The following is a 13,931-nucleotide window of genomic DNA, read 5'->3' as shown; positions in this document are numbered from 1 at the left end:
AGAGCGGTTTAGCAGCATGGCTCCACTAGTTTCTTTTGGAACAGAGGCTGAAGATGGAGCACTGCTAACTACAGGTGGCTGCATGTAGAACAGTAACTTGGCTACTCCCTGAGTCCCCGTACTTGAACCTCCATTTGGTCCACTAGGTGGTGCTACTAGAATCAACTTCTGGGAGACTGGAGTTTTCTTCACCGTGGAGCTTGGGGATGAGCAGCTGGGGGCCTGTTCTGGGAAACATGTCTGCATGCCAGGGAGAAAGCTCCCTGAGGAGAAGCTCTGGTTTGAAGATGCATCACATGAGGAGCTGCTGAAAGAAGCTCTATGTGTAGAAAGGGACCTGGAAATGAAAGAAGATTTGATGGATTCTTCTGAAGAGCTGGAGCTAGCTGAGTGCTTCCCCATATAGCTTAGAGTTGGCACAGAAAAGCCTGGGGTGTTGGGAGAACTGATCACAGCTGGGGTGCTGCTTCCATCTGATGAAGCAGAGGAATGGAATCTCGGAGCTGATTTATTGACCTGCTGGAGGCGGAAGCACTGGGGCACTGGGGAGGCAGACTTGCTGCTCTGCAGTTCAATGAATGGAGCTGAAGATGCAACATTTTTCTGCTGCTTGTTGCTTGAGTAAAAGTCCTTCACCTGGGTGGCTGGCACAGATGTTGATAGTTGGAGCTCATGGCTTGATTGCTGCAGGCTATGATGGTTCTGGTTGGCCTGGCATGCACTGGAGAGTATATTATTAGGGGAGGCTTGGAGGGGCAGTTCCTTGTAACTGGAACTTTCTGGCTTTTTGTCTTGAAAGGACTGTTTTAATTCCAGTGCCTGCTGATCCAGGAAATTGAGAGGTGACTGGAGAGAGCTATCAGGAGACCAGGAAGGCAAAGAGCTGGATTTAGGAAAGTTCCTCTTCTCTGAAGTGACAAGAGTTATGATGTTCTCTGAAGGAGGCTTTGGTGGACTGGGAAGGGTGAAATCAGGGCTCCTGTTCACTCTGCTGTTCAGCACAGCCAGCTCTTTAGAGACAGCTTCCAACGAAGAGGTTGGGTCATGAATTAAGTTTTCATCCAGGGAGTCACCCATACTGATGGCAGACAGACTGGAAGCACTGTTAGGTACTTGGGATGTGCTGAGAGCCAAGAGCTCTTTGGTCTGGGTCCTGATGCCCAGGCCTGCTCCCTGGGGCTCCAGAGATGGAGAAACTGCATCATTCAAGTGGGTCAATGGCAAGGAAACAGACATATTTTTATCTGGCTTAATGGAACATTCTTTCACTTTCACCTTTGGAGGAGCCATCATTTTCTTCTTTGCCAGGATGGATGTCAGGTGACTATGCACACTCTTTGTTTTCTTTAACAGTGTACTGGTCTGCATCCAGCCCTTAGGCCAGAGGGGTTTTACTTCTGTTTCTAGAAAAGTCTTCAAATAATCTGCCAGAGATTGAGCCTTATTCTTGTCAAGCTCATAGATGTCCACTTTGATCTTCACCACATGGCGAACCAGCTCCCTGATTTCTTTGTTCCACTGAAATTTCTTTCGTGGTCCAATGATCCGCTTTCTTCCCTTTTTTTGGTCTTCTTCCACCTCAGAGCAAATCCAGTCTTTCTTCTTTTCCTTTTTCTCTTCCAGCATCTTAGCGAACTTGGCCTGGGTATGAATTTGGTATTCTTCCTGGTATTTTGCCATCTGTTCTGGAATTACCCTGCCAATAACTTCCTTCAGTTTCTGGAGAGGGTCCTTTAGGCATTCACTCCACTCATAAAGCTTGTGGGCATGCTTGACCAGAGCATCTTTGCTGCAAGGAAGAAAGGTGGCCAGATAGGTATAGACTTCAGATTGGATCTGGCTGGTCAGATCCTGGGTCTGCAGTTCTATATCCATTATGATATTATTGATATCCTGGGTGAAGAACTGTTGTTTGTCTTCTGCAGCTATGGCAGCATGAATCAATTCCTTGATGCATCTTTCCAGTGGAGTGGGTAGTCCTTCTGGGAGGGAAGGTGGCTGTTTAAATTTCTGTTCCAAACTTATCCCAGAAGGGTCACTTCCATCTTTCGCATCATGACAGGGGCTTTTTTCTGTAGACTCACTGGGGAGCCACTCAATGTCTAGATCAGTCAATGAGTCTGTACCAGCAGCAGACAAAGCATTGTCACTGGCACGGCAAAAGAGCAAGGGATCAGACCCTTCCAATGGGGCAGGAGGTTCGGTTGGGCAGTGTTTTACAATCTGCTCTTCTCTCTTCGTCTGAGCTTCCTCTTCCTTCTGAAATTTGTGCAGCACCTCCTTGATGCTCAGCACTCCAGAAGATTCCCCCTTCTCCTCCTCCTCACTGACATTCAGCACCCTGAAGCCAGCTTTAGGAAACTTGGATTTGTTCAACTTTTTCTGGTCATAAGAATTGTCTTTCTTCTTCTTTTTCTTCTTCTTTTTCTTCTTTTTCTTTGTCATATTCTCATCTCCTTCTTCTGACTTCCGCTTTTTGGGAGATTTCTTCTTTTTCTTTTCAAAATAATCATTCTCTGAATCTGATGCTTGGTGGAAATGCAATGTTTCTGAGTTGATGTAAAATCCTCCATATTCTGTAGTTAGACAAGCTGGAACAAACTCATCATATGCTTCAGAATTATCAATGAAGGAATCTGATTCATCATACCCATATCCTATATCCACCAAGTCCTGCAAACGGTCTGTCCTGTGTCTCTTGCCACCATAGTTCTCTTCAAACTCCTGGGCAGGAGCTTCCACTTCATGTTTTTCTCTTTCCTCATCATCAAAGGAATCATCAGGGTATTTCCTCTTGGCTCCTGGAGAAGCACTTTGAGCTTTCTCAAGAAGCTCAGGGTAGAAAATCTCTGGAAACCTCTCATCATCAGGCTCAAAAAGATTAAGTGTGATGCGAACTGCTGGCTCACAGGTCTGTGGCTGCTCCGCTCCTGCCACCTCCTCTCTCAAGAAATTACTGCTCAGTGGACCTGAGAGAGTAGTGAACTGAGCCCTCTTGGGTTCTGTCATGGTTATAACCAAGTCTCAGAAGTTGTCATGGAATAGTTTCCACTCGTTCAGGAAAGCTGTGATCAAATCTTGTTCACGTTCATAAAAGAGGATTTCAGCAAGAAGAACTTACAGAGAGATGTTAAGGATAAAGGAGAACACTGTCCAAGTTACTGGGTTGGCAGTTTCCTTGAGAGATGACAAAATCTAGGCCTCTGAAAGCTGGCTGAACTTATCAAAGAGGGGCTGAACTTCTGAGCAGAAATACCTCTGAAGTGGCAGTCCCCTATGTCTTAACTTTTGTCCATCCGTAATGTTACACCTTTTAGCGCTGTGCAACACCACCTCCACGAACTGAAGACCAGAGAAAATGAGCTGGTGAAGAGAGAAATCTTCACCGAGCCAAAGTTCTACTCTGACCCAAGATGCTTGCATCATAAAGGTTGCTCTGGGTTACTGCATCCTGCATCAAAACGTTGCTCTCACTGGCAGTTGGTTGGCTAGGAGACGACCCAAACACACTGCTAGGCACTGACATGTTAACCAGTATCTGATCCCAATACCAGATCACATCCATGTCAAAAGAGTAGCACTCATGAGACTGCTTCCTATGAAAGGCTTCCAAATTGTTAGCGGTGTTACTGGTTTGGCCACCTCTGCCCACTCCTCAGTTAATTCACCTTTTTTTCCCAGTGCCATCAGGTGGATGTTGACCAGATGTCTCCACCACACATATGTAGTCTATTTCATAGTGGCAGAAAGAGGCTGATGCACATCCTGTACCACAGAAACTAGCCATCTGTCTGCCATCACATTTTTAACTTTCATACCTCACTGTGAGTCAGAGAAGCCACTAAATGCATCAGAAAACAAGGATGCTTGTCATGATGAGCCATCCTAGAATGGATCTCCAAGTTTTGACAACTTTAGTTTCTGTATTAAGCTATCACACATTTCTTCCAAACAAAAGGTGTATTTTATAATGCTGTATTGCAAGGGTAGGGAACCCCTGGCATGCATGCCAAAGCATGGCATACAAAGGCGTTTTGCTTGGCGCAAACTCCCCAGGGCAGTCAGCAAGGGAGCTATGAAGGGCCCAGTCCTTGTTGTGCCACTGTAGCCCTGATTCTTTCCCCACTGTCTGCCACATGGCATGCATGCACCCACTGCCAGCAATGAGCTGGGCTGGACCCCAGTGCATCTGTGAGCAGTCCAGACTCCGTGGCAGGCAGCAAGGGCCTACCTAGAGCCTGAGCAGGCTATAGCGGGCAGCCATGAGGCTGCAAGCAGCTGCACTGGGGTCTGCAGAGCCCTGGCCCAGCTCATTGCTGGTGGCAGGTGCACATGCACCTCAAGACAGATGTGGGGAAGGGGCTGGAGCTGCACTGACATGACAAGGATTGGGCTTCTCACAGCTTCCCCACCATCTGCCCCTAGCACACCAACATCTTATGAGTCAAGGATGTGGGGGTTTTTGGTACTCTGCCCAAAAATGTTACCAACCCATGGTATATATATATATATTATCATGCCCAAATAATTATTAGTCGTAGGGAAACTAGGGGTTGGCATTGAATGGCCTATGGCCTGGATATGGTCTGCAAATAGTTTTAATCTAAGACTGGGGAATTGATGGGGAAGTACAGATAGGTGACTGCTCTGGCAGGTGTAGACTTGTGGCCCATGGTGGGGTGCAGGTCTCAAATAGTGGCCTGCACTAGCAAAAGATTGTTCACCTCTGGTCTGTATCATCAAAACAGAGTAATGCTTGAATTCAGTAAAAAAGGAACAGCATATTCTCTACACTCAGGAAACTAAGCAGTTTTGTAAGCCATGCTTATTTTATTTTAAACGTTATAAAGCAGAAATACATTGCCATCTTTATTCCTCTACACAAAACACAAACAGAATTTGTTTGTAATGGAATCTACAGGGAACATTTTGAAGAGATTCATTCTCCTAAACTTACAGATAAGAAGAAGGGCTTCTGCTTTGCCACAGTCATTCTGGGCCACTGTAATTTGCATAAGTATCAATACAAGGACCACACCCTTCGATCACCAGCTGCTTCTACAGTAGCTTTTTCAGGCTTAATTCCTTTCCAGAACGCACAGAAAATTTTAAGGCCTGTTGCAGACTATTTTGTGGATGAATAATGTGGGCATAAAAGGCATAGTGCATGTTGTAAAACATTTTCAGTGTTGTCCTCAAATCCTTAAGCTTTTTTGGATAGCCCCAACATACCCTAAAGTGGTCTGCAGAAGTTATAAGTACTATAGTATTGCATCTTCCATGCCCTAATTAGAAAATACAACCAGCCAACCAAACAAAAGTACATTTAGCCATTATAAGCACTAGGTAACCATTTATGTTATATTATATCTCTATTTTCCCTCTAAATGTGAACAATGCATAAGCCCTTTATAAAATTTTACCCTAAGCAACATAACACATACAGTCAACCTAATGTGCAATAAAACCTATATAAGACATTAGTCCAGCATGAGTTAAGTTTATTTTGGCACTGTGAGGAGTCATCTTTACCAATGATTTTTGAAATTACACTTTTATATAAAAGTATACTTTTATGAAAGGCATTGATTGACAGCATTGCAGGCCAAAGTTCTCTATGTAGCAGAAACAGATGACGTATCAGTTTATTAAAAAATTCCATGGAGCTAATGGAGAAAATGATGCTGTCTCTACTACTATCCCTTATCCATTAAATCCAGCTTTTCCTCAGGGGCATATCCTAAATACTGAGGGGTTCCTGAATGGATTAGAAAAGGGGAAATTATTTTGCTAAAACACATTTGACTCCCTATTCTTAGATATGTTGTTGGAAAACCATAGTGTCTATTTACAAGTCTCAATATGGTTATCTATTGCTACAACATTATTTATTGCACATAAAAAGCCACTATATATGACATCATATTTTCTAATCAAACTAAAAGCAACTAAAAGCTATATATCTTGTATACTCAAACATTTCCTGGTTAAAACAGACATTTTAGTGGCATAATTATTGGAGAATCGTTTGCCATACCTATTGAAGTAGCAGGGGTAAATTAGGAGGAACTTTTTTACAACTTCTCCATTCCCTTATTTTAAGGGGGGGGGGGAGGGGTGTGGGAGGCACAGTTCTCTAGGTAGATGTGATATCTTTTATTAGACCAACTAAATAGTTAGAAAAAAAGTTATTTGCAAGCTTTCAGGTACACCCTTCATCATCACACACTTATAGATACGCACAGAAAAAAAATGAAAGTGTTTTTATTTATTAATTCCCATCTCAAATGTCTTTAATTTGAATGTTTGAGAGTCTCTGCCACTTATCTCAGAAAGAAACAGGATGAGCATTATCTCGCTACTCTCCATCCCTAACACACATACATTTAATGGATTCAAAAGGAAACACCAAGAAATGAAAGTGTTCCATTACTTTGGAAAAGCAATTTTAACCCATTTCTAGCCCCTGGAGACTATGCAATTCCTTCACTTGTGTTCACCTTCTTTTATTTAGTTACAGATGAGATTATTTTCTAAAGCTTTTAGCTAGGCCATGTTTCAGAAAATAGATGGGTGGGAGTGGGGACTGGGCAGGAAAAGGAGGGGAAGAAAAGGGAGAAATGGGATAATGCATGTTAGGGTCTGTGGGGATGGTGTATGGTTTTATTTATTTATTTAGAGATATTATTACTTATTACTGGCTCATCTACAACCAAAAAGTAAATGGACCTGTTTGCTATGGTTAGTTGTGTCATTAACAAGAAAATTGGAAAGTCTTACATGAGCAATTCACTGTATAATGATAATATCTTTCATATAATTACTTTGAATACCACAACAGAGAAGTTAAAGGCTTATCACAGTTTTAAAGATGTTCCTTTTAAATGAAGAAAAAACACAACACATAAGTACCTGTACCTATTTAAAAGAACTCAAGTAAGGGTTTTGATCTGTATTCTAGAGAACACAAGTAGCACCCTGAAGATACCAGTTTGATTACCCATGAAGGCAACTTAACAGAGATCCATTCTGAAATTCCCCTAAATTTGGGGTTTTTGAACCCGAAAGTTTGCTTAGAAATTGTTCTCCAAGTATTTAAGTTGGTCTAATAAAAGATATCAGATTCACCCAAAGAATCTTGTCTGCCTAAACTTTGGTGAGCATTCGATCAATTAACATGCAAGGGTGTAGGTTCAAAGCTCATCTTCAAATTGATCCTCAGATACCTTCAGGGTATTATACTGGGCAGCTACAAACAGTCCACATTCCATTTTCCTTATGCCAGACTAAAATATTTGGGGCAGAATTTTATTTCATCTAGTGGTTGAATGAAATGCATCTTGCAACCAACTCTGAGTTACCTGACAAAAGTTCAGGAATGATTCATTACCCCTCTGGGTGCACAGGTGCCCCCAGTATAGAAACAGAATTACCCTTCAGAGGCACACAGACATCTCCCTATTCCTATAGCAAAAAGCCATATACTTAATTTCAATGGCAGAATGCTTCAAGAAAGCACACATGCATCATAACCTTAGAATTATGCATACTTTTAAATACAATAGCTTTCCAGGTGCTTTCACAATAAAACTTGGGAGGTTCTTTGTTCCTGTCTGTAATGTATGTGTCTTTCACTAATACAAGATATAGATAAAATAGTGGCCTCTCTTTTGCTGGCTACCTGAACTATAGGCTTCTGGGCAGCAAGTAAAAGCAGGGCTCCAGAGAGTGTAATCCCAGTATAAGACTTCCATTTCAGAGCAAATGGCAGTCTGGGAAGCAGTCACAGAGCAGGGAGATAAAACCTGCTTCCTGGTTTGCTCCAGGAACAGATCACCAATGCCAGGTTCCTTGCTCAATGCTTCTGGCAAAGCCACAATTCACCCCTAGTTAAGTTTTTCTACCTTTCCTCACATTCACCAATACCTATGTTTCACAGATAGTCCCATTGTCCTGAGTTACAATGCTGGAAAAAAGTCAGTGGAACAAAAAGATTGAAGGGAACATTAAAAAAAAATCAAACTGCTTTGCTGAGCTGCTATTAACAGCTCACACATTTTATCTGTGGAATAAAAAAACTTTGTAAACTAAAACTTATGTTATGTTAGTTGATCAGAAAAAAATACATAATTAACTAATTAATTTGTTTGAGAAAGAGCATTGTTTCCAGTACTAATAAGCTATTAACACGCTAACTGAGCATCTTTTTCTATTTTATGGTACTATGTACCACTATGGGATTAGCACACATCCTAAAGTTTGGACACAATGACAAACAAGGAATAATTTTCCGATCCTAATTAACTCTTGTTAACATAAGCACTGCATAATCATAACCCTTCCGAGGATGCATGGTGAAGGTTGATGCATCAGCATTGTATGCATAACAGCTTATTATTATTACTGTTATTAGTAGCAGCAGTAATATTTTCAAGAGGCTGAGTTGGGTTTGAAAGGAATGAAGCAGGATGGGAAGGTGTAGCATTTTCCTTGTAATAAAAACCACCAGGATGGAATTACTTGTATAAGAAAGCAGGTACAATTTGGCCACCATTCAGATAGTATCTTGCAGAAATACACCTTCTTTCAAGTGTATGCTACAGTGTGCTCCATGTTCTTGAATTGAATAGTGTGGCCATCTGAACTTGGGATGCCTTTGAAGCCCAGTGTAGGCTGAGCTTCACATATGACTTGCAAATGTGATTTTCCTAACACTGCTTGGCCCTATCCACATAGAAAATTAAGCTTAAGTATAGCCCTTAACTAGACTCATCAGTTTAATGAGAAGATTGCCTGGAGTAATACAGTGACTTTTTTCCTTGTTAAGCATGTGTTGACAGAATTAGGGGCTTGGAAAATCCACACAGAGATTTTCATATTCATGAAGTACTAAAGGAATAAAATATATGAAAGAATGGCACCTTTACAAAAGAATGGGCTTAAGGCCTCAGTCTGCAATGGGCCAGGCAGCAATAGGAAGCATCTCCTTTTCTGGGAATTGAAAGTATTATCGCTGATGGCATTCAGTGCTTTGCAGAATAACTTAACAGGTCTTTTTCCATTACTAGATTCTCTGAGTCCATGAATAAAAAAAAAAGAAAAAAGAGGCAGGCGTAAAAACAAAAAAGCAGATTTGTGGCATTTTCCGCTGCACCACAACCTGATCCTTTAAAATCATTTTGTAGAATAAAATAGTCAAGCAACTCTTTCTTTTTAGAAAATTGATCATAAAGAGTCTTCATAGGGTCCCAGAGGTTCTCAAAACAGAAAAGGCATTAGTCTGAGATGCTATGTAGATCACGTGCCATTCCTTGGCTCACTCTCATGGGGCTTATGGTTCAAATGACACGACATGCATCTCTGAATAGTCTGGCACAATAGACAGCCAAAGCAGCATTGTCGGTTTTCTAGGAAGCCACAGATTCAGTCTGTGATTTACCTTTAACTGTCACAGGTAAGAAGTGCCAGATAATCAAGTAGTTCCAATGAATTAAAGGATTGGAAAGTGCTTTATCTGCCTTGACACTTGCGCAGACTTCATTTGCTACAATACTGTACTGGTAACAACAAGATGTAAATGTTAGATGATTTTATATGCCCATCCTCTCTAACCACCCAAAATGGACCCTGGAAAAATCCTGAACAGCAATATACTCTGTATAGTTCTTTGGCTTTGGAAAAAAGAAATATGTTTTCTATTTATAGATCGTATGGTGAATGGCATTGTGCATAATAACCTGTGCTTCCCAGATCTGGAACTTCCTTTGCAGCAGAGTTCAAAAGGCCTATCGTTGGGAAGCAATTGCAGTTGGGGGCTGCCAACGTTGACCTTCACTGTGCTAACCTAGTTTTATTTTATATTCCTGTGATCCAGCTAAAGTCAATGCGACTACATGAAAAATCATAGGTAGTTAATTGGATTTTGGGAGCTATTAGACTATACCAACTTTTATCTGGAGGATAACCTGGCCTCAGGTTCCAGTACTTCAAGAAACAGGAGCATTTTTTTTACTGGCTTTTCATCAATTTTCAAAATTTAATTTACCTTTTTATAAATCATAGATGTGGTAAAACTATTTTGTTTGCTACATTTTACACAATGAAATATGATTTTATATGCATTTATTTCTTCAAGAGAGGAAATAAAGAACAATCGTACATAATGGAATGGGAGCGTGCTGCTGTCTGGGAAAAAAACCCAGAATAATCCACAGTAGAACTAGACTGAAAATAAAAAATGACTGTAATGCCAAATGAACATTTAAGTGTCTTTCAGAAAGTGTATATTTTGATCTCGGAGTCAATATGGTGTTATTAATAATATTTGAAGGTAGTGACTCCAGCCCAGTTCATAGTCACTTTGAGGAATGGGGTATACCACGGGGTGTCAGAGATAGAGTTTGTGGGCCTGTGGAGCTGTATCTGACCCCGAGTGCTGACCCATGGACAAGGTATGCCAGATGGCCCTAGACACTGCATGTGACACCCACTCCAGCTCATATCTCAGAGCAGTAGAGTGGCCCCAGAGCATATGGTGGCCATTCTGGAGTCATGCAACACAGCCCTGGAGCAGCCAGGACAGGACCATGCTGCATGCAGCACCAACTTCAGCCACTCTAGGTCATGCACTGGATCCAGAATGTGGATCCAGTCTGGTCTACATACCAATCCCAAGCCACTCATCTGACCTGAGAAGTCATTGGACACACAGACGTGGCAGAGCAAGGAACGGAAATCATATTTCCCAAGTCCCAGTCTTGCCTCATAACCACAAGAACATCTTTTTCCTTAGGAGCAGCAGCAATGAGTTGCAGGACTATTCTTCTGACACTCAGTTCTTGAAAATAGTTATTCTTGTGGTGACCTTTATAAGCATACAAACAATTCTACTGAAACCAATGGGACCACTCATCTGCTTAAAATCAATGTGTACACAAATCTCCGCATAGCTGGGACGTTAGTTTTCATAACGAAATGCTGAACGTCCTTAAAGCAAGATCATAATTTACTGTTAAGAAGCAAGAGGAAGTAGGGAGAAACAGTGAGGATTAGATATTTGAAAGCAAATCCAGGACTTTTTAATATAATATTCTTCAAAATAATGATAATAATTATTATTTCAAAATTCATATAACATGGTTCAGATGTTTTCACAATACACATAAAGCCTTTATTTCTTAAGATTAAGATTCTTATGCAAATTTTATTTTAAGTAGGAAGGGAAGTTTTCTGCCCATAAGCAGTTAGACCAGCCTTACCTTTAATAATTTTAAGTTTCTTTCCCCTCAGCCTGACTTTTCATCTCTCTCATTTTCTTTCCTGTCTCTCTGAGATTAGACTTGCAACATAGCAGCTCCTGCTGAGAGGCACAGGTAGGCATAGCTGTTTCTGTTTTCTGTCTGCTCTGGGTTCTCATTAAATCAGTAACTATGGGAGAGGCCCCAGAATACCTGAATTAGTTCTCAACAAAACAGAAGTTTTTTTTCAATTTATGTCCTACAGAAAAAAAAGTGGAAACTATGTTTATTGAAAACAGAAATACAAACTCAACTAAGGTCAATCTAATTTACTTACTATGGAAGGGATTCTTAAACCCTACTGAAAAAAATGAATGGATTGAAGGACTAAGATTATAAATTGATATTCAGTGTATCCATTTTTTTTCTGTCTACAATCCATGCAATTGAAAATGCAACAAATTAGAGTATGCCCTGCATATTAAGAAATTAACAATATATTAGTTTTGCTTCAATGAGAATTATCTTACTTTAAGCAATAGTAGCACTCATTTTTCATTTAGTAAATTAAAAAGGACACTCATAACATTATTTAATTTCAGAATTCAGAAAACTACAAATGGTTCTTAGAAATGAATGAACTTAAATCAGTATTTACAAACTGTTAAATTTACCAGGAATAAGACAGATTTATTGGGAACTATAATACAAGGAGTGCCACAGTTCCTAAAAATTTGGGGGGACACGCACAACATTTTAAAATTGCAGTAATTCGTAAGAAAAAGGTGAATGTGGTTAGGCACTTCAGGCTTGGGGCCCAACATTTGGGTACATCTCCATTCAATTTGTAAAAGCATTGTGATCTGGACCAATTCTGAACCATGAATTATTACAGGTAACTGTCAATGTGATCAATGTCAAGATTGATTTAAATTAAACTACAGAAACAAATTAACTGATTTTCCAAAGTATTCAGCTGTTCCCATGTCAATGGTCAGTGTTTTGGAAAAACAAGACTTGTACTTGCACCCTGGTTTTATAATACCCAGTGGAATAACAAGCAGAGTTGGTACCTGGGGCAAAACCTGTGCAGGGAAAAACCCAACTAGTATTACCTACTGGTTCTTATTTCTTCAGAAGTCACCAAATCGTTAATAATTCTTTATAAGGAAGTGTCCCTACTGAGATGCTGTCAACAGAGCTTTTATAGAATCCTGAAGTAACTCTGTTAAAATGGGAGGATTAACAATGTGTAAAAATAAATAGTTGGACTGTGATGATACTAGAGGTCCAAAAAACTTATTGTCATTGTTGGACCAAATTCTCTACAGCCATAATTCCACTGAAGTCAGTGTAGTCACAAAAGATAATTTGTCTGGTTACTTATGAATCTCTCAAAAGTAGGGTGACTATCCATCTCAGTGGGAAATATGAGACATATGGGGCACTGCCTCCTCTCCCCCCATCCCTCTTTTTCTCCTTCAAAAGTAAGAGGCATGCTGCAGGGAGAGGTGGAGGTGCAGTGGTATGCTGCAACAGGCAGCCTGCTTGGCTGCTTTTCCTGGGGTACCATGCCACTTCCCTCTCAGACTGCACCCTATCCCTGGGATATTCATTTTAATCTGTGCCCCATGCCTGGGACCAGCCACCAAAATCTGAGCCTGTCTCAGGAAAAACGGAATGGATGGTCACCATACCTAAAATACATCAGGTATTTTACATCAAAGGTAAATTGAAAAGTCCATGCCCTTAAGAACATAAAACACAGAATTTAGATATGATATACCAAAGAGGGAAATGGATAGGGAGGAACAATATTATGAAAAATAAGAGCAGGTATACTTTCCACAGAATATTATTTTCAAGTTAGTATAGTAAATCTGTTCATGTCTTGTAGAATGTTATTCACAAAAACACAACACAATATCAGTCATATTTGAATCATACCCCTCCTAAGAAAATTTTCTAATGTCAAAAGACTTGGATAATTAATTCAAATGACTAATTCATTTGTCAGGTACAACTTTTAATTACTGCTTTAATTAAATAAGAATGCCAAAAGAAGTATTTTAGAACTCAGTTATACATTTTCCTGGGGGTAATATGTCAGAGTTTTATGCCCGTTAAAACTAAAGCAAATAAAAATCAAAAAACTTCAACAATAACACTCAGCTTAAGCTGAAAAATGTGGGGAGAAAAAGACTGACAAGATCTCAACTGAAAGAAACAACTATTTGCTAAACCAAAGAGCAGAAAGTTCTCCACACATTTGTAATATAAAAGGATCCGGCAGTTTTCATGTTTGGCCACTATCCCCTTTTTCCACCATTAATAATTTGTTCTCTAAGTGTAGTTGCTAGCTTTAGCATCATCAATCTACTTATTAGGGCTGTGTGAAATTTTGGCAGCTGTTTCATTTTGGAGGTGTTTCAGTGCCCAAAACACCACATCTAAATTGAATCAGAAGGCTCCGAAACATTTCCAAAATGTTTTGGAGAATTTCAGAGTTTTGGAGCTAGGCTCGCAGGGAAACAAAAAGTAAGAAGAGAGAGGGGAAGTGGGGTGGGTGGAAGGACTGCTTTGATATTGACATGTAGCTCCCGGTTTGATTCCCCAGCTCTCTGATCATTCCCAGAGCTTTTCCTGGGGGGCCCGGGCCCTGATCTGCACAGAGGGTTTCAGCAGGGTGCTGCT

The 13,931-nt window shown here is 40.5% G+C and overlaps 1 protein-coding gene and 1 pseudogene across 15 annotated transcripts in view; both read right to left on the bottom strand.

Moving 5' to 3' along the window:
- The window catches only part of LOC102370994, a 3,400-nt pseudogene extending 391 nt beyond the window's left edge, over nt 1-3,009 (bottom strand).
- Nucleotides 1-13,931, bottom strand: part of NRXN1 (neurexin 1) — a 1,211,846-nt gene that overhangs the window by 794,106 nt on the left and 403,809 nt on the right. The window lies entirely within an intron of this gene.

Source organism: Alligator sinensis, unplaced genomic scaffold, assembly GCF_000455745.1.
Source record: "Alligator sinensis unplaced genomic scaffold, ASM45574v1 scaffold131_1, whole genome shotgun sequence".
Classification (NCBI taxonomy): domain Eukaryota; kingdom Metazoa; phylum Chordata; order Crocodylia; family Alligatoridae; genus Alligator; species Alligator sinensis.
The sequence above is the reverse complement of the archived record's forward strand: the minus strand, read 5'-3'. Positions and strand labels throughout refer to the sequence as shown.